This window comes from Cricetulus griseus, chromosome 5 (genome assembly GCF_003668045.3).
Source record: "Cricetulus griseus strain 17A/GY chromosome 5, alternate assembly CriGri-PICRH-1.0, whole genome shotgun sequence".
Lineage (NCBI taxonomy): Eukaryota > Metazoa > Chordata > Mammalia > Rodentia > Cricetidae > Cricetulus > Cricetulus griseus.
Genome location: NC_048598.1, coordinates 147,716,768 through 147,738,776, shown reverse-complemented (window position 1 = coordinate 147,738,776; position 22,009 = coordinate 147,716,768). Strand labels below are relative to the sequence as shown.

General features: G+C 42.6%; 1 non-coding gene across 1 annotated transcript; it reads left to right on the top strand.

Moving 5' to 3' along the window:
* Positions 1–391: 391 nt before the first annotated feature.
* Trnak-uuu lies at positions 392–464 on the top strand. The gene has a single exon. It is a non-coding gene; the product is annotated as a tRNA-Lys (tRNA).
* The last annotated feature ends 21,545 nt before the right edge of the window (positions 465–22,009 follow it).

Here is a 22,009-nt window from a genome sequence, read left to right as displayed (position 1 = left end):
AAAGACATACGACAAACTCACAAAGAAAAGATAAGAGAACGGGAGGGAAAGCTCTAAAAAGAGAGAGAGTGTGTCATTCTCACTGAGCAGAGTCTAAAGGAAATGAGGAGGAAGCCAAGCAGGGGTGAGGAGAAACAACCTGGATAACAGAACATTGAGGACAAAGGCCCATGTGGAATGAGCCAAGCCTGGCAAAAAGGAGTTCCTGAAGCAATCTGGGGGGGGGGGGATGTTACAGGGAGTGAAAGGGCAAAGAAATACTTAAAGGCCAAATCACTTAGTTCTGGCTTAGGGCTTCAAGTCCCAAGAGTGAAGAGAAACCACTGGAGGCTTTTGAGCAGGTACATACACACTGAGATGGATTTGTATTTAAACAGCTTCACTCCAAGGAGCCTGGATAGCTCAGTCGGTAGAGCATCAGACTTTTAATCTGAGGGTCCAGGGTTCAAGTCCCTGTTCAGGCGGACTTTGTTTTAACTTCTTAAGTGAACAGAGACTTGCAAAAATTAGATTGGACCCCATCTACAGTGTCCCTGTAGTTGCTGTTCTGGCAATTGGTCTGGGGGGGTGGGTGACAGGGGTCCTATGCCACCTCTAAAAATGATTCCTGCCATTTTGGGGAACTGGAGAGGAACAAGCAAGCAGGGGGAGGAAACAAAGAAACTCAGTGTCTTGTATCATTAACACACGTTAATAAAAAAATGTTCTTTAAATTATTTGAAAATCCAGCAATAGACAAATGATTAAAGACACAAATACTATAATAGACCTGATATGACTATGTATAAATATTAAGTATAAATGACTCAAAAAATATCTGTGACCTCTTATGAGCTAAATTGTGCGCCCTCCAAAAAGAAGAAATATTGAAAGTCTAATCCGCAGTGGCCCATAATGTAATAGAATTTGGAAAGAGTCCTTGCAAATGTAGCTGGACGATGACGTCATACTGAAGTGCCGTAGATCACTTACTGAATAGAGCCGGTGTCCTTACAAGAAAACAACCTCATGGAAACAGAGGACACAGTAAGAAAGACTTAGGAAGAAGAGCAGAATAAAAAGGCACTGCTTCAAGCCATGGGAGGCCACCAGAAGCTCACACAGGTGGAGATGGACTCTCTCACACACGGCTTACCGGGAGCACTACCCTGCCAGCACCCTCGCTTTAGACTTGTAACCTCCTAGGCAAAGACTAAGGTAGGCATTTACTAAGTTTCCAACGGTGTTCTCCCTCCTCTCCACCTACAGCCTCCCAAGGGTTGGAAAGACTGAAGTCAACCATCAAATCCCATCCTTAAGCAGCCACAGGGCCCCATTTCCATAAAGACAATTAGGGAACGCTTGGTGGCAACAACGGTGTTGGTTGACTTTTCCTTTGTTGTATTTGGGAAGCTGGAGCTGAATACCCCCAGAAATCCTTGCAATCCACGCTGATCCAGGAACTAGTCTCTGGTTCGATCCATGGGAAATGAGGCCACTAAGAGGAAGTCATCAGTGAAGGAATTACGTTCTAGTAGCATGTTTAATTACGAGACAACCACGACTGTCTCTTGCATAGGAATTCAGCATACAAGATTTACAGCCCTTAGCAGTTTTGCCTTTGTCTCAGGCAGCCTCCTTTCCGACGTTCACTAAAGGTCCTCTGTTCAACTGTGTCACACTGCCCCCTACTGCTTGGGCGTCATAATCTCCACCTGGCTGCTCCCACTTGGCGCTTGTTCTGAGATGTGGCTTTGGCCAGGATTAGAAAGCCTGACACACCAAACACAGAATTCAGGGGTTGGGGGCGGGGGAAGGCAGAGTTCTTACATATTTCTCTTAATAAAAATCACTGAACAACAGATGTGTTTGTTTGGAAACACAACCATCCCACTGGCTGCAGCTTGGGAGGAAAACCACGTTTCCAGAATAAAGAGAATGAAGAGCCTTTCCCCTCTGTTTCTTGGGGGTGTCCAGCCTCTTCAAGAGATACTCTGTTTTCATGATGTGACAACAGGAGAAAAAAAAATTTAAGAGAAGCTGATGAAATGTTAACTAATCCAACCAGCCACCAGGAAAGCAGGGGGCCCCAGAAGAATGGTGGGCTTTCCTTTCCCGTACCAAAGGCACCATTCAGGACTTTGTATAGTCCTTGGCGCGCATGCCTGCCCAGTCAGCCCCGCCCCCAGCCCCTCTCTGCTGTGATTCCTTTGCCACCTCCACAGCGCTGTGGCTCCCAGCTTGGAGGAAATGAGCAGAGGTCCAAGAAGCATATGGAGGGACATGTGTGCAAGAGGAAAACTGGAAGTGAGTGGTTCGGACTTTAAAGCACAAAGTGGGTCTCTAGAACAAAAACAGAACAATAACTCAGAACACATTCCCCAACCCTTTGCTGGTGGTTTCAAAGACTGTTCGATCAAAAAAACAAAAGAAAGACCTGCCTTTGCTGTCGAGCAGTGAAGCTTCAGTGGCACCCAACCTACTCTGAACCTGCACAAGTCCTCCGATGGCCCACCCTTGGACATCAGTTGGCCACAGAACTGGCTCTCAGGGCACTCTGGTTCCTATGGCCCTTGTATGACATAGGCCTTGCTTACACACCGGTACTCCTTGTACCCCACCCTGTGTGGGCTGGGGGTGCAGGGGGGCCCTTTATCTGATGCAGTGCTCAGTGCTCTCTGGCATAGAAGGGTTGTGGGAGAACACCTACCCTTATAGCACAGGGCCGGACAGTCTCCAAACCTATGCCAGAGAGGCTTTATACTGCATGGTCCAAGAGAATAGGCCAGCTGCTGTCTTTGGCTCTCCTCCATTTCTCACTCCCATTCATAAAACCTTTAGAGAAGCTGTGAGTGGCTTTCTCTCAGTATGGATCAAATTGTGCTAGAAGCCAGGAGGAAGCTGGGCTTAGATGCAGGTGGCTAAGAAAGGTCTTGAACGGTTTGTCTTTCTAGCTACTTTGTTGCCTTTTAATTCTCCTTACCTAATCATCTCCCACCATGAATCAATAAATGGCAATCTCAAGTGGTAACATCACCAAAGGGAGAGAAGTATCACAAAGTTTACTATCTGACATTGGCCGGTTTAACAGACACAGCCCTCCCAGAGTGTGACCTACAGCATTTTGTCTCTTCCTGAAGCCTGGATCTGAGCATTAAACACGTGACAGGGTATTTGGGAGAGTCATTTAGTAAGGGAGCCTAGTTAGTGGGGTTTTGTTTGTTTGTTTTTGTTGTTGTTCTGCTTTTTGTTGGTGTTTTGTTGGGTTTTTTCCTTTGTTTTTCTATTTTGTCTTGTTTTTGACACAGATTTACTGTGTAGCTGTGGCTGGCCTAGAGCTCAATATGTAGACCAGGCTGGCCTCAAACTCACAGAGATCCTCCTGCCTATACTTCTTGAGTGCTGAGATTAAAGCCATGTCTACCATGTCTGGCTAGATAGCTAGATGAAATTATTTTCTTAATTTTCTATATACCAGGTACAATTCTATTACTTTCCCTATATTATCTCATTTAACTATGCTTCTTAACAACTGCACCCCCACCTTACAGATAAGGAAACTATAGTTCAGAGATTAAGACATTTATGACCACAGAAGGCGGTTTAGGATGATCTCATAGCCAATATGCTGAATAGTGTCAGGTCAGCCTGACACAGCCTAGACTCATCAGATAGGAGGAAGCCTCAACTGAGAAAAACGCCTCCATAGGATCAGGTTGTACAAGCCTGTACATTTTCTTAATTAGTCATCGATGGGAAAGAGCCCAGCCATTTGTGGGTGTTGCCCATCCCCAGGACTGGTGGTCTTGGTTCTGTAAGAAACAGGCTGAGTAAGCCATGGGGAGCAAGCCAGTCAGCAGCACGCTTCCGTGGCCTCTGCATCAACTCCTGCCTCCAGGTTCCTGCCCTGTTTGAGTTCCTGCCCTGACTTCCTTTGAGGACAGTGATAGGGAAGTGTAAGCCAAATAAACCCTTCCCTCCCCACATTGCTTTGGTCATGGTATTTCATTACAGCAATAGAAACTCTAAGACAGTCAATAAGTGTGATCTGAGCAGGTCACAAAGCTAACTCGCATGACTAAGCAATCACAGAGAGCCGTGGTTGGGGCTAAATAGAAACTTGTCCCACATCCTTGTCCTTTCAAGCTCCAGCAGTTAGCGATCATGTCACCATTTTCCCACTTTGGGTACACAGCAATGGTCATGAAACCACTGGAACCTTGCTATTATGGACAGAAAGGCTCTAAACAACTCAGACACTAACCTGAACATTTGTGGTGTAAGAAGCCATAAAAATTATACTTGGCTCTGGATAGAAATGTTAAGTCATGGAAAGGGCAATAGGCTAAACAAAAGCAAACCTACCATTGTGAATTTGAGAATTTGGAAACATCTGGAAAGCCCAAGGTTTTACAGGGTGTGGGGGGTGTCTATAAAAAGTTATACTTGTGCTGGGGAGTGGTGGCACATGACTTTAATCCCAGCACTCGGGAGGCAGAGGCAGGCGAATCTCTATGAATTCGAGACCAGCCTGGTCTACAAGGGCTAGTTCCAGGACAGCCTCCAAACCTCCAAAGCCACAGAGAAACCCTGTCTTGGGGGGAGGAGGGGACAGACACAGTTATGCATGTATATAAATACAAATACAATATAATAAGACATCCTTCCTAACACCAAGAGTCTCAAACCATGAGCTCACTATAGAAAAGAGCAATTAGGCAGGCGTTGGTGGCACACGCCTTTAATCCCAGCACTTGGGAGGCTGAGAAACCCCACTGAAGGTGTTCAGGGAAAAAGGGCAGTAAGGCAGCCAAAGCCTGAAGAAGCTAAGCTGGACCTGAGCCTTAGATGAAAGATGCAGAATGGCAGGAATTGTTAGGCAGATGAAACAGACTAAGGCATAAATGAGCATAACAGATCTGGGGAAGTATTTTCCCTCTCTGCATGTGTGTGTCTCGGTGTTGTATGGGAGAGGGACGTGTGTGAAATCCCCCATTTTTACAGTGTCAGGGTCTTCCTCTAGCACTCTCCACTTTATTTCCTGAGACAGTAAGAACCTGAAGTTCACCATGTCAGCGAGACTGGCCATCTCCACCCCCACCAGCACTGGGGATACGGACATGCACTACCACACCCCGATTTTACATAGATGCTCGGGGTTTGAACTCGGGTCCTCATGCTTGTGCAGCAAGTACTTTGTCCAGTGAGCCATCTCCCTTGCCCCGGGAACGTTTTTAATTAATTTCTTAGGTCAACATACAAAGTAGTGGGTTTCATCACAGCATCTTCAGTGTTGTTATATTTTGTTTCCATGCTTTTCCTTCTCCCACCATGCCCTCTCCCGACCTGCTCCAACTGGTTCCCTTCCTTCTTCAAGCTAGTTCCTCCTTCCACTTTCTTACCATCTGTATTCCATTACTCTATTTCTCATCTCCCATAAGACCTCTTCTGGAGAGGTGATTCAGCTGTGCAAACATGATGACCTGAGTTCAAATCCCCAGCACCCACATAAAAGGCCAGGAGTGGCTGCACATATCTGAAAACTAGTGCTATGTAAGGCAGATACAGGAGGATCTTTGGGGCTTGCTGGACACTAACCTACCTCCAGGTTCAATGAGAGACCCTGCCTCAAAGAAACATGGCAGAGAGTGATAGGGTAGGATACCCAGTATCCATCTCTATCCTCTACATGCAGCTAAGAGCACATGAACCCCACACACATGTGAACACACACTTTCACACAGGCACACAGATGAACAAAATAAACAAACATTTCAAAAGATCTCCTCTCGGGTCTTCTTTCTACTACCATGATCTACATACACTGTATATACACATTTATCTACACACACACATATAAATATACAATGTATATACATAAATTTACATAAACACATATATAGTTGTAAACCAGTTATTACATCAGTAATTGTCCTTCTGAGTCTGGCATATTTTGCTTAACTTGATTTCTAATTCCATGCAGAGTCATAAAATTCCATTATATAGGCGTGTGTGTGTGTGTGTGTGTGTGTGTGTGTGTGTGTGTGTGTGTGTGTACATAAGTACAACACACTCCTCATTCATTCCTCTGTGGATGGACATCTACACTGGTTCCATTTCTTGGATATTGGGGACAGTGCTAGAATGAACATGGATAGAAAGTATCTCTGCAGGGGGCTGACTTAGCGTCCTTCAGGCATACACCCAAGAGTGGTATAGTTGAAACCCAGGGAATTTTATCCCAGATTATTAGTAGCATGAGGGCCGGAACTGATTCTTGGTTTGTTCAACTCCATCCCCGGACACCAGCCCATAATGAGCACACAAATACTATTTCTTGATGAAATGAATGAAGAGAGTGAGTGAGAGAGAAAGAGAGGGAGGAGGGAAGGAAAGAATAGATGGGAGCAAGAGAGAGACCTGAACTGAAGAAATACTGAACAGAAACCTTTAATCCCAGAACTCAGAAGACAGAGGCGAACAGATCTCTGTGGGTTTGGGGCTATGTTGGTCTACATAGTGAGACTATATTTAAAAAATAAATAAATAAACTGAACAGGGAGTGGAGAGATTTGCACAGAAGGAGATAGATGTGTTCTTGGGGGTGAAGGGGAATATGGTTGGAAAAATTAGGGAGAGCACATGTAGGAAAGACTCTGACCAAAGTTAAGACAAAGAAATCTAATAAAATAGGGGGCCAGATGATTGCCAATAAGACACTCATGGACACATAAGGTAACAGCATAGAATATGATTCAGTGCTTGAGCGGCAGGAAAGCTAGATGAGAGAGGACCCTTGAGGAGGACACTGGCAGTCTAAGCATAAGAGCCTACTATGTGTGATGGCACACACTTTTAGTCCTAGCATTTGGAAGGTAGAGGCAGGCGGATCTCTGTGAGTTTGAGGCCAGCCTGGTCTACAGAGCTCGTTGTAGGACAGCCAGGGCCACATAGTGAAACACTGTCTCAAAAACCAAAAAGAAAAGAGAGAGAGCATTAAAAAGAGACTAAGTGGGCTGGCAAGATAGCTTAATGGGTAAAGGCACTTGTCACAAGAGCTGGTGACCTGACTTAAACCCCCAGGACCCAACTAAGAATTGTAGGAGAGGACAGAGTCCCTAGAGTTGTCCTCTAACTCCAGCCCCACACAATGATGTGATGCCCAGCCCACATACACGTCCATCATGCACACATACAATAATAATTGACTACTTTTAAAAAAAAAAAAATGAGAGTCTGAATCAGGGAATGGCAGAAGGAAGGGGTGAAAAGATGAAAACTGGAGTGACGCTTGAGAGGGCAAAGTCCATACCATGTTGATAACAGTTATGATAGTGGGAAAAATAGATAAATAATAAATACGTAACTTAAAATCCCTGAGGGGGAGTGTGAGAGAGAAGTGGCGGCACTTACTTAGAAATGCAGAGTTAGCATGATTTGAGGGGAGTTGGAGGAGACATTAAGCTCAGTATTCGAAATACAACTCCAGGGAGCTCAAATATAGATCTAAATCTGGATGACGTTTTGTATGACATAGAATTGGGTTTTTTTTATGGTTTTATATCTGTGTGTATTTGTATGGCCAACAAACACAGTATAGCCACTAAGCAACTTTAATTGAATCGTAGGATTTCAAAACCAAAAGAAATAAGATTGCTCGACAGGTATGTGATATTCGGATATACATTATCCATGTTCAGATCATGGTACATAGTAATGTTGGTCTTTTTCCCTCTGCTGATTGGTATGTGGGTGGGTGCTAGTAGTTGGAATGTTTTCTTAAGCACAACGAGAACTGCATTTTAAGGATGGCAGAGCAACAAGACAGACGGAATCTGAACCTCTGACAACGTGAATACATGTGCACACACCAGTTTATCCTCATGAGAGAGGAATTGACTTCCACTTTGTTTAAGCTATTTTATTTGGGTGTCTATTTTAGCAGTCAAATTATATACTGCCTACAACCATGGGATTTAATTTTCAACTCCGTCATTTACTATCAAAGGTATATAATGTCTCTGAGATTCTTCATTTGAAAATTTTAGCCTATCTCGGAGAGCTTCACAAGAAATTAGACACACTTGGCAGCAAGAACTCAATAAATTGTAGCTGTTGTTGCTGCTCTGTTTAATAACATAAGAAAAAATAGCTGTGTTTCACGGCGGTAGTGCACACCTTTAATCCTGGCACTCAGGAGGCAGAGGCAGGTGATCTGTGAGTCCAAGGCCAGCCTGGTCTACAGAGTGAGTTCCAGGACAACCAGATCTACACAGAGAAACCCTGTCTCAGAAAAAAAAAAAAAGCTGTGTCAAAAATAAGTCCAATCAACTAGAAGTATTTTTAAAATTTTATAACTTTAATATTATACAACAGCTGAGGATTGCTTAATCTGAACAACTCTGATATAGAATACTTGTCTGCATTTTTATAGTCAGTTGGGCCAGAAAGGTACAGAAATTAGCTCAGAGTAGCACAAATAACAGGCAGTGTGTGAATTACTTATATTCAGCCTCTTGCAAATTAGTCACAATGTTATGTGACCATGCATGCTTGCATAAGAATTGTCCTGTACCCTTCCAACCCCAAACCATCCATAATCCTGAAACACCCAAAGGTCAACAGCTTAGAAAAGAGCCAGCCTCCTCTCAAGAGGCTATCCTGTGACTCTCCTAGGTGTCCTTCCCATACTTTTTAAAACATAGTTATTTATTAATTCTTTGGGAATTTCACATCATGCACCCCAATCCCACTCACCTCCCAGTCTCTCTATATAGCTCCTCACCCCTACAGCATGCTTCCCTAAAAGAACCCCTCCCCCCCCAAAAAAAGTCCTCTGTTGTTCCAACACCTCTTCATTCAACCTATTGGCACAGGGAACTGCAATGTGTCACACAGTACACCCTTTTGTCCAATCAGCCCTACCTGCAAAAGGTTCATTGCAATGAGTCATTGGTCTGGTTCAAGGACTCTGGCCTCTGGTACACCATCATCACTGGACCCTCACTGAAACTCCTCTTGGATATCCTGATGTTGCCCCAAGTCATGGAGATCCTTCCATTAACATTCTGCAGGACCAGTCCCTTCACAAACTCTAGCAGGTCATAGATGAGGTGGATGTTAGGGGAGGCCAAAGCAAGGTTCAGGATGGGGGTCTGGGTGGCACCTGAGCTGGACAGTAGGGACACTGGAACAGCCTTCCTCGGGCAAAGGGTGGAAACAGCTCTCCTAGACCCATGCTATCTGGGTCAGCTCTCCCTGGCCTGTGGTGAGGGCTGGGGTCCTTCCCATACTTTACAAAGTCCTCTTAATTGAGATGATGCAAATGGTTTCTTTTTGTATAAGGGAGTACTAGGTACACAGTACCCCAGCTACCAGAAACCATCATCTTACATCCTGGCATCCTCCTCCAAATTCCTCCATGGTCTCAAAGTTTCCATTTTCTATTCCTTCACACAGCTAAGGTCTTAAGGGAGATGTAGCTACCTTAGAATGCTGCTTGTATTTTCCTCCGTATCCTGCTAGAAATTGTCTTGCATATACATATATTATATACATGCAGGGCCTGGAGAGATGGCTTAGCACTTAAGAACACGTGCTGCTCTTCTGGAGGACAAAGGTTCAATTCCCATCACCCACAAGACAGCTGACCATGGTCTGTAACTACAGGTCCAAGGGAATCTGATGCCCTCTTATGGAGTCCAAGGATATTGCATGTTCACATGGTACACAGACACACATGCAGGCAAAACATTCATATACAAAACAAATAAATCTCAAAAAAATGATGTTTATATATGAGTGTAATTTGTTTACATGTACACACATATGCCCATAAAATTATACTCTTCCTTCTTGCATTATATAAACTGTCAATGAAATGATTATTTTAAAATCTTAATTTTTTTTTTTAAGCACAGCAATCTATTTGGAAGAAGTGAAAGCCGCACACAACAGCCTCAGGTCTTCACAAGAGTCAGCAGAAGTCCAGCTACTCTGTGAAACAGAAGTAATCAAATGCCTCCAAATATTTAATTTCCTATTCCAGGAATGTGAACAGGTGTAATTAAAATAACACTTTTTTTAATTAAGTGACCTCTCTTGACCAGCCATCTGTGAATAATTCAGGTTCCCCCCTTATTATTACTGTAAAATTAAAACGAGGACACATAAACAGGAAGACCCTCTCTAACTATCTTTAAGCACCAGCAATATATATTCTCCACCAGTTAAAATCCTTAATGATACAAAACGCCTGTCAAGCATAACTTCCCCAATTCATTTGCCTGAAACCATCAATATTTTATCATGCGCTTGCAGTTGGCTTTAATTTAACAGTCCAGGTTACTAATCAAACAAAACACCCAAGTCATTAAAAGTTAGCATGCCATTTAGAAAGTGCATTTCACGTTTATTAAAATATCTTTCGTGCAGCCATTAGAAACCTAAAGTTTTAATTACAATCAGATATTTAGTTCTACTCCAGTTATGGATGTGGCACTCTCTTGCAACTGCCCTGATTAATCTTCCTGTCGGAGTTCATCCATTACCTCCTGAAATTATTTTCCTCTCAACTTCTTCAGAATTCATCTTTCTACCCAGCCCACCACCAATACAGAGAATGCGTTTTAAAGGTGTGCAAAATAACCACCCCAAAGATAACCCATTTAAAAGATTTCATTTCAAATGTAATTTACCTTTCATAAAATGTCTAAGAGGTGTCATTCAGCAAGGCGAATTGAAATGGAGAATTCGCTCTCCGTGTCTTTATTGTCAATTTTCATTATTTCCTTTTCTTGCTAATGATGGGGAAAATCCAATGAGCATTTTCTTATAATTTTCTAACAAAGTGATTCAACTAAGTGTTATTTTGTTTGGCTTTTCCTACATGGACTTCCGCTAACATTCTATGATAGCAGGTGTGACCCAAATGTAAAATCTAATTTTGTGCTAAATCTGGACCCTGTGAATAAAGCATTTAACCCTTCCATCACACACCGATACATGCTCCAATATACGTCTTAGATGGGGTTTAGCACTGACAGCAACTATGGGCTCACTTTTATCTTAAAACTCCTTGATAGTTCCTATTAAAAATGTGTTTGAACACCACAAATTTCTCTTTTTTTAAAAAAAGCTTAATCTTTTTATCCATGGCTTATCATAAGTAGGAAAAATAAAAAAATAAAAAAAGAATTGGATTGGTTTGGATTGGCACCCTCAGTATTGTCAGGAAATGTCTCTAGGCAAAGCTGATGATTTGTTGTCTGTTTTCTCTGTCACTGTAACATAACATAAATTTTTCTAGGATCATATTATCCAGTTTCCCTAGCCTTCCATGTTTCAGCAATCGTTTGTTTTGTGGCCTTCTAATGTCATTCACAGGCTTCTCAAGGTCTTCCCACTTCCCTAGGCCCAGGCACAAAGCCAATACCAAATTCGGGCTTCGTTGTCAGATCAGCACGCCACTTCCAGCTACAACATTCTCTTCCAGTTGTCTGTTGCTGTTCACTGGTACTGTGAGTCACAGAGTTGACCCAATTCTGCTCTCTGAAACATCAGCTGCTATGAGGACACTCATACATCAGCTAGTGGTGACTATAAGATGGCTTCCTTTGTGTGCTTGTCAACTTGACAACCGGAAGGCTATGCTCAGCAGAGACTGCTTAAAAACTCCAGTGTGACGATCTCTGGCTGTGTTTTTACAAAGGCTTCTGAGTAAAAAGAAAATGAGGCTGCCTGTCTTTTGTGACCTGGAATCAGAAAGTGGTAGACTGTCACTTCTACTACCCTCTATCAGTCAAACAATTCATATAACCAAGATCTAAGAAACAACCATGGATTTCATCTGTCAATAAAACAGGTGTCAAAAAAAATTTTTTCCAGCCACCATTAATCTACCACAAGTTCTACAAGCTAAGTATTCTTACTTTTGTTCTTATTTTACAGATGAATAAGCTATAGTGATATATTATTTATGATTTATTAAAGCTTGTCTGAGGATTCAGAAAGCAAGGTCAGCCACAAGTCATAGAAACCAGGCACACACCTTGCACTACACACCTTTAATCCTAGGGCTCAGGATTAAGAGGTAGACAGACCTCTCTGAGTTCAAGGCCACCCAGCGACACATGAGATTGAATCAGTCTGAAAGAGTAACAGATCACATACCTTTAATCCCAGCACTAGAAGGGTATAAAGATGGAAGCAGGGGCCGGGCGTTGGTGGTGCATGCCTTTAATCCACTTGAGAGGCAGAGGTAGGCGGATCTCTGCCAGCCTGGTCTACAGAGCGAGTGCCAGGATAGTCTCCAAAGCCACAGTGAAACCCTGTCTTGAAAAACCAAAAAAAAAAAAAAAAAAAAAAAGACAGAAGCAGGGACTTCAGTAGTCAGTAGCAGGCATTCATTCTCCAACCCCTCTGACTAGAGGCAGCAGTTTGAGACTTGGTGAAGAGCTTGTGTATGGATCAGCTCTTTCAGCCTGAGTTTAAGATGAGAGATTGTAACTGGCTGTTTTGCTTTTCTGAACTTCAGTTTGAAGCTTAAACCCCAATATCAGTCTCGGGGGCTTTTATTTTTCGTGTTACAATAAGCTAGGGAGGAGTGAAAAAATCAGTTTGCCCCTTCTCTGAACCACCCACAGTCCTCTAGGGTAGAACCAAAATTCTAACTTAATGACCTATCTGGTGATTCACATGCTACCATTGTCTAGAAAAGCAAAATGTGGGCCCATATGGCCCTGTTTTTTTGTCAGCCACAACTCAAGCTTCCTCCTTTGTCTTCATCCATGTTCTCGGGTAGATTTCTGAAAGTTGTGCTTATAAAGGAGCAAATGCTCACTTGCTACAGGGGTCTCATAAAGGCCATGCCTGATCCCATTCATGAAAGTGCATAGGACAATCTCAGTCTGACAATATGACGTTTCAGAGGCGAAGAAAATATCAGAGAAACTGCTCTTCTGAACCAAAATGGAAGAACTACTTGGTGAAGATGAAGTGACAGGAACCTTGGGGAACAAATGGACTTTGTCATCCTGAAGAGATGGCCGTGAGGGAAGAGAAGCTGACACTGAAAGAGATAAACTCACTCTCTGTCAGGAAGGTGACAGAGGTGACAGGTCCTGTGGTGATGGACCTCAGGCTATGGTTCTATGTATGAGGAAAGATTGTGCACAAAGGAGAGGGCTTTTTAAAATAAAAGTCTCAGGGCTGGAGAGATGGCTCAGAGGATAAGAGCACTGGCTGTTCTTCCTCAAGTCCTGAGTTCAATTCCCAGCAACCACATGGTGGTTCCACCATCTATAATGAGATCCGGTGCATAATAAATAATTTTTTAATGAGATCTGGTGCACAATAAATAATTTTTTAAAATAAAAGAATAGGGTGGGAGGCGAATGCCTTTAATCCCAGCATTCAGGAGGCAGAGGCAGGTGGATCTCTGTGAGTTCGAGGCCAGCCTGGTCTACAGAGTGAGTTCCAGGCCAGGCTCCAAAGCAATACAGAGAAACCCTGTCTCAAAAAAAAAAAAAAAAAAAAAAAAGCAAAGAAAGAAAGAAAGAAAGAAAGAAAAGAATAAAATAAATGTCTCCACAGGAGAACCTGGTAAGAATGAGAGAAACAAGACAAGTGGTATAAGAAACCACCATATTTGCCCATGAAATAAATGATCTCAAATTTTAGCCACTAAAAAAAAGGATCCCGGTTACTATGGGGCAAAAATGCAGCTAGGCCTTAGTTAGATCCTCTGTTTTGTAACCCATTACAAGGTTACTGTGAAGGTGTTGGCCCAGAACCTACAGTCTCATCTGAGATTCTACCTTGGGAAGGGTCTACTTCCACACTCAGTGTTGTTGGTATACTTAATTCCATGCAGGTTGCTGGCCAAAGGCTGTCCTCTTCACTGCCAGGTACGTGGTGTCCCCCCCCTCTCCCCCGCACACCCAAAGTGTGCAAGCTGGGAAAGTGGCAGTCTGCAAACACTATGGAGGTCCCAGCCTTTTGTAACCTAATTATGGTATCGACATCCCCATCACTCTTGTCATAATCTATTGGTCAAAAACAAGTCACTCTGTCTAGGACAGTGTGATGATTAAGTGTCTGGGAGTCACATGGGATCATTTAGAAGCTGCATACAACAAGCTCCATCTTGAAGCCCCATGGAAGATGGCTTCATATGCTGCAGGAGAATGCTGGAGAGTCAGCTCTGCCTCTGGGCTGTTCTAATTCAGGGCAAGGGACTGGAGCTGTCTACTGCCATACCCAGGGGTCTGCTCAATATCAGAACAGTGGGGCACAAACTCACGGCCACTTCCAGCAACTTGTAAATCCATATTCTCAAAGGGAAGATGTAGTAACCCAAGACCTGGTGTGAAACTGGTGGGGACACTAGAAAACTCTGGATACCCAGGTTTCCCTGAACCCACTAAGCCACACAGATCCATCAGAGCAAAGAATAACGTGAAAGGCGACATGTGGACCCTCCAGGACAACGCTGAGACCCAGAGCTGATGATGGTTCTAAAGGACAGGAAGGGATGGTGAGACCAATCCAAAGTGGACTTCACAACACAGTCTGGATGACTCCGGGAGGAAAATAAAGGTTGGTCCCTTCCTGTGGACTTGGTAAGTAATCACGGACATGTAATGGTATGAGCTAATCTACCTCGTTTCACTTTATTGTCTACCAGATACTACGGGAGTAAATAAGTGATCACAAGCAAAACCGCAATCTGAAAGATTGCCACTAATTCATGAGAAGCTCAAAAAGTAAATGTTAAGAAAGAGATCTCTGGCCATTTCCTTCCTCTAGCCTGGCCCTTATGGGAGAAATATTTCAGACAAGCCCTCTGCCACTGAGCTACATGCCAACCCCAACACAAGTATTTCAGGCGCCAACCCAAAACTACTAGTGCCTCCTATAGATCTCTAATGTTATAAAAATGTGCAACAACTTTTAAAAGCACTGTTGAACTGGGTAAAGTCAGGTTCAGTCTTAGCCAGTGCTATTGGGCTGCAAGATTATTGTCCCAGCCGTGCCGTGCCAAGTTTCACATACCCATTGTAAGAGAGAGATGGGACAATGGATGGGAAATAATTCACACAAGCCATGCTGAAACCTTGAATGATTTTAGCATTGGATTTCTTTTGTAATTTTCCTTATTATATTACACACTCTTGGTTCTAGAAATTTGTACATAAACATCATGTGGTTATAGAAGTACAGCTCTGTACTGTTCTCCTGTGTGGTAGAGAAGAGTAACTGCTTACCACCTTCCCTAGGAAGCCTTCATTGTTAGAGCCCGCTGTGGCACTACCTGTCTGTCCTTGAAGCATCTAGGCATCATGTCTACTTGACGTTTTCTCATGCCCTTCATTGTCCACTTTTGGGCAAATGTGTGGCTTCATTCTGAATCTACTCCATATTTTTCTTGCTCCCTTGTGTTCTAGAAGTTAGTCAAATATGTAAACTTTCTGGGTGATTTTGAAGCACTGCTGCATTCTCCCTATTATAAAGAAAGAGGTGCAGACCATTCACAGGGATTCCACCAATCCCTGAAATAGATGGCTTACATTGATGCATGCCAGGCATTCTCCGTTCTCTCTAGAGTAGGCTGTCTGTGAAAGTTATTGATAGTAAAATGGCTCCATCTAGTGCTCCAGACTAGTATCAACAGCTACAAGAAAAGGGTCTGGAGAAAATTGTAAATCAATACCAGTGCAAAATGACAACTGCAGCAACTGGCAGTGCCGAAGCAATTTAATAACGATAGGTCAATTGACCAGGGAACCATAACTCTTAGTCCATTGACTAGGCCATTGGAGCAACTTAACAAATAACAGAGACATTTTCAAGAGAGAAACTGGCCTTGTCCTGAATGTGGGAGGCCCCACTAAGGTCTGGGACCAGAGCAGAATCAATGATATAATCCTAACCACAGCATTAGGCAGGTATTATCATCCCCATTGTACAGATGAGAAACTGAGGCCAGAAAGGCTACCATCTTACCCTAGAGTTAAGGTCTGACACTAAGCACACTATTTCCCTTGTACTGCTCCCTCTCTTATCAATTGCCACAGGGAAGACCAAGAAGATCAGTCTAGTCTGTAAAACACAGCTCCGCTAAAAGATGTCCAACTGGAATTTGCAAGTCTTGTGACATAAAAGGACTCAGTGGCTAATGAATTTCTTGAAATTCCACTTGAACATTCTCTTATTCCTTGCCATAATTGTTGTCTACCCTTAAGTCAGGCATTCCTTGGAGCCAGCAGCCGGCTTGATATGGCACAGTAGTGATAAATTAACACTGACCACTGCCTCAAGAGTACAGTGAAAGGTCCTTCTTCACACTACATTTCTTTGCCGTGATAAAGTTCCAGGCACTGACACAGAAGAATCCAAAGAAAGCAGCCTGCCTCGAAGGAAAGAAGAGGAGCACTGAGCACAAAGAACACAGAAAAGCTGCCAGGGATTAAGCCCCTTTCAGACTTGCGCTGAGCACTGTCACCTGGCCAACGCACTCCCTCCATGAACCAACCAGCACCCATCATAAGAAAAACACAGAAATAGAGAGAAGAGGGAAAAACTAAGGTACTCATTTTTTCCTAAATGTTAAGACTGTTATCAGTTACTTTCTCACTGCTATGCCAAAATATATGAAAGAAACAACTTAAGGAAGGGTTGGTTTAGGCTCATGGTTGGCAGGTATGGTCCATCACAGTGTACAAGGCATAACAGCAGAATGTGAGACGGGAACCATGTTGAGTTCAAGTAGGAAGCAGCAAGAAATGAATGATGGTGTTCTATTCTCTTTCTCCTTTTCATTCAGTCCAGGACCCCAGCCCCTGCAATGGCTCTGCCCACATTCAGGGTGAGTCTCCCCCCCTCAGTTAAACCTGATGTTTAACGAGATGTTTGTCTCCTAGGCAACTATAAACCTCACCAAGTTGGCAAGCTTAGCCATCACAAAGACTTTTCATGCAAAGTAGATAATGTATAAAGCACTACATTTTCATACATGTAAGTTATTTTTAAATAGGAGCTAAGTCTATTAAGTAAATGAGTCAAAGGGATAATTAGAGAAATAAATAAGACAGTATTTTACTATTATTTTTGTAACCCGGTGCTACTGAAAATTCAGAGCAGGGACCACAGAGTCATAGTTAGCTGTAGCTACATGGATCAGATTCTAGGGGAAACCCAAGTGGCATGGGTTGATGATTAATTCAGTGGTTCACAATCAACAAAAAAAAGATTTGAGAGGTTCCAGAGAATTGTCAATGTGCTTATGACATTGTCTTTTGAGGGCAGCTAAGAAACCACAAATTTGCAAGATTTCTGCCTATGCTAAGGGATAATTCTTTGCCCTAGAATTTAACTTTATCAATGAAACTTAGAGTGGAAATAATTGGTGGAGAGGGCAAATGAATGCCATGCATCCAGTGTCTGAAATGTTTGTCCAAATAAAAGGAAATTATAGTACTAACATGCTGTGGAATGTTACTTATGTTATGTGAAGATGTGTTGAATTTGTTTAAGTTGCAGGATATTACTTTACCTATGTAAAGGTGTGTTACATTTGTTTCTGCTACATTTGTTTAACTATGTAAAGATGTGTTGCATTTGTTTTACCTTGCCTGCCTAAGGTACCTGATTAGTCTAATAAAGAGATGAACTGTCAATAGCTAGGTAGTAGAGGGCTAGACAGGGCTGGTGGGCAGAGAGAATAAGAAGGATGAGGAATCTAGACTCGGGTGAGGAGAGAAGAGAACAGGGCCAGACAGACAGACAGACATGGACTAGGACATACAGAAAGAGAAAGGTAAAAAGCCGCAAGGCAAAATGTAGATGAAGAGAAACAGGTTAAAATAAGTTATAAGAGCTAATGGGGCAAGCAGAAGGTAAAGGTTGACCATTCATAATTAACAGTAAGTCTCCTTATCATGATTTGTGAGCTGGTCGGTGGGCCAAAAGAAAGCCTGCTACACTAACAAATCCCATCTTATTAATTATTATTATCAAATGAGAATAAGTTGTGAACTACAAAGAGGATGAAAGGATATGGAAATCACAAGGACCACAAGTTTGAGCCCACTAAAGGGACATAGAGAGTTCTAGGCCCTTACTGGTCAGCTAATAAGACTCTTTCAAGATAAATTTTAAAAGAGTGGGGATATCACTCCGTGGTAGAGTGCTTGCCTAGAATGTGCAAGACCCTGAATTCAGTTCCACTACTGTCCCCCATGAAGGAATACTTGCACTCCCACACATATTGGGAAGACTATTAATAGTTCCCTAATCGTTACTTTTACTGCCTTCCTTTTAGTTAGTATGTTACCTACTGCCTACATTTTACAGCCTCCTTTGCAACTGGGCGTAGTCAGCCAAATTCTGCCCATTGAGGAAAAAACGAAGAGACTATACAGATGTTCCTCTGCTTACAATGGGGTCACATTCCCAATAAACCCACAGCAATCTGGAAATAGCTTAAGTTGAAAATACACTTATTATACCTAATTTACGGAACATGGAAGCATGACCCACCTTTCGTACCAGTGACCAGACCAATCACATTAGCCTACATTGGGGCAAAAGGACCCAACACAAAGCCTACTTTACAACAAAGTATTAGAATTTTCATGTAATTTATGGAATATTGAACTGAAAGGGAAAAGCAGGCTGGCTGCATGGGTATTTGCCATAATGTACACAGGAGGAGGCACAGATGGGGGTTCTGTAGACATGATAGACAGGCCATGAGGAAGCAAAAATACAACATCTTAAAAAGCCTGGCAACAAAGTACACTGTAGAAAATCAATTGCTTCCCCGTGGTGTTAAAGGCTCACTGGACACTGTGGATCCAGCCACTGACCCGCATCGAGAGAAAGAATCAGCAGCTTGGAAAGGATCAAAGGTTGAGTTTTAAGGCACGGTTTCACTGTGTATGCACGGCCTGCCTTCACACCACCATAAAGTGGAAAGGTGTGGCCAAACTCTCATCCATTAGAAGCTGTCTCTCTGTAACTTCTTGTCTTGGTCTCATGAAGAACTGACCCTTCCCATTTGTCCCCTTTCTTCTTCCTCATAGCTGGAAACCGAAGCAAGTGTTGAGAACCTTCTCTGACAGGGTGAATGAAGGTCATACACCAACCTCACTGTTCACAGTGCAGGCCATAGCCGGCTTCTGGGTGCTCATCCAGGGCTAGATGAAGCCACTACAGGATCTCCAGGTAACTCTCATTCACATCAAGGTTTTTTGTTTTTGTTTTTTGTTTTTCGTTTTTCGAGACAGGGTTTCTCTGTATTGCTTTGGAGCCTATCCTGGTACTCATTCTGGAGACCAGGCTGGCCTCGAACTCACAGAGATCCGCCTGCCTCTGCCTCCCAAGTGCTGGGATTAAAGGCATGCGCCACCAAGGCCCGGCTCACATCAAGTTTTAAGAACTCTTTTTTTTTTAATGATTTACTTATTTTTGTTGTATGTGCGTTGGTATTTTGCCTACATGTATGTCTGTGTGAGAGTGTCAGATCCCCTGGAACTGGAGTTACAGACAGTTATGAGCTGCCATGTAGATGCTGGGAATTGAACCTGGGTCCTCTAGAAGAGCAGCCAGTGCTCTTAACCACTGACCCATTTCTCCAACCCCAACTTTTAAGAACTCTTATCTAGGGGACAGAGCAACAAGCTAGGAGAAACTCAGGTCTGTGCTGTGTTTATTTTTATAAACCCACTTTGTTTTTACCTGTTGGATCCAGTACAGCAGCTATATTAATATGGACAAACATAAAGCATGGTACAAATCCCCATCATTATAGCTCCTCCTAACGAGTTTGCATTTTACTTTGACTATTCAGTCCCACGGCCATCATTAAATCACACAGACCACAGAAGTTTTATTGAATTGTAAAAGCCAATTATGTGCTGGTCCACAGCATAAAATTAAAACAAGTTTATAAATGAAATAAAACAAAACTATAAAATCAGTATAAAAAAAATAAAGTCTGGCAGTGATGGTGCACTCCTTTAATGCCAGAACTCGGGAGGCAGAGGCAGATGGATCTCTGAGTTAGGTGATGTTTTCCTATTGGAACAAGGACACCTTTGAACCTTTACCGTGGAACTGCTTTTGAGTTCACAGAATCATGTAGACTTTGATGGCTCACTCTCTCACCACTTGCCTCTATGAAGTACTGGCAAATCACCATTATCACCAAATGCCAAGATCCTGTTTGATTTTTCTTGCCCTAACTGCATTGTCCATGTATTGAATTGCCTCTGTCCTGTACTCGCTGGCCTAGGACTGTCTAAGAAGCACTACCTAATACCCACAGCTAACACAGCTCGAACATAAGATAGTCACTCAGAAGCCTGGATAAACAAACATATTCTCATAAAGAAACCGTATTCAAGTAGTCACGGCAGCTTTATGTCTAATAGCCCCAAAGCAGGAGCACCCCAAATATTCTCCAGTGGGAGAATAGAGAAATAAACAGCATACAACACAACACTACTTGGAAGCACAAAGAAACCTGCTGACATGCCCATCTAGAGTAGATCCCAAATGTGTGTTATGCTAAATGAAAAAAAGCCCATCTCAAAAGTTTACTTCCTGCAAGCTGGGCATGGTGACCCATGCTGATGATTCCAGTCACTCAGAAATGGAGACAGGAGGACTGAGAGTTGGAGGCACATCTGGGTATATAGTGACTCCAAGGCCAGTCTGGGCAATATAATAAAACACAGTCTCAAAAAGCCAAGGGCTATGGATGTAGCTCATTGGTATAGTGTTTGCCTATATGTGCAAGATCCTAAATTCAATCCCTAACACTATCCCACACCCCCCAAAGAAAAACAATTACATGCTGTAGATTCCATTTAAGAACATTCATAAAATGAGAATTCTATTAAGACAAAGAATACCTCAGCAGTTGCTACGTTAGGAGAGTGAGACTGCAAAGTGACAACATCACAGGTGACATTACAGGTGATGGAATAGACTGCTTCCTGGATGGAGTAATGTTTACAAAAAGAAGAGTCACGTTTATGATAAAATTTCACAGAAGTACACATCAAAATGACTATAAAGTGGTGAACATCTGAACAGTCCAGAGTTTCGCTTATTCCAACACCAGTTTCTGTTTGATAATGTACAAGGATTATGGAAGGTGTCACCATTACAGGAATCTGAATGTGCATAGGACTCACATACAATTCTTATCATGTTGAAATTAATTTTTTAAAAAAATTAATGTCAGGGCTGAAGAAATGGCTCATCAGTTAAGAGCACTGACTGTTCTTCCAGAGGTCCTGAGTTCAATTCCCGGCAACCACATGGTGACTCACAACCACCTTAAATGAGATCTTGTGCCCTCTGCTGGCATGCAGGCAGAAGACTGTATACATAACAAATAAATAAAATCTTTTAAAAAATTAATGTCAAAAAATTAATGTCAAACAGAGCTAGACAGAACACCTTTTGGGATTTTCCACTTTCAAATAGCCACACATGGCAAGCAATACTCAATGAAAGAAGCAATTAGAAAATGAGAAGTTCCCTCCAAAGATAGCAAAGGAATCACATTTTAGAAACAAACTAACAAAAAACATAGTGGGGGCAGGGGATGAAAAATAGCAAGCAACAAATATATATATATATATATATATATATATATATATATAATCTATTATTTTGTATATTAACTAATTAAATCTAAATTAAGGACAATAAACTGGGCATACCTTTAATCCCAGCACAGAGGCAGGTAGATCTCTATGATTTCCAGAGAAGCCTGGTCTACAAAGAGAGTTCCAGGATGGTCAGGGCTACACAGAGAAACCCTATCTCAAAAAACAAACTAATGGGGCTGGAGAGATGGCTCAGTGGTTAAGAGCACTGACTGTTCTTCCAGAGATCCTGAGTTCAATTCCCAGCAACCACATGGTGGCTCACAACTACCTTGAATGAGATCTGGTGCCCTCTGCTGCACCAGGCAGAAGACTGTATACATAATAAATAAATAAATAAATAAATA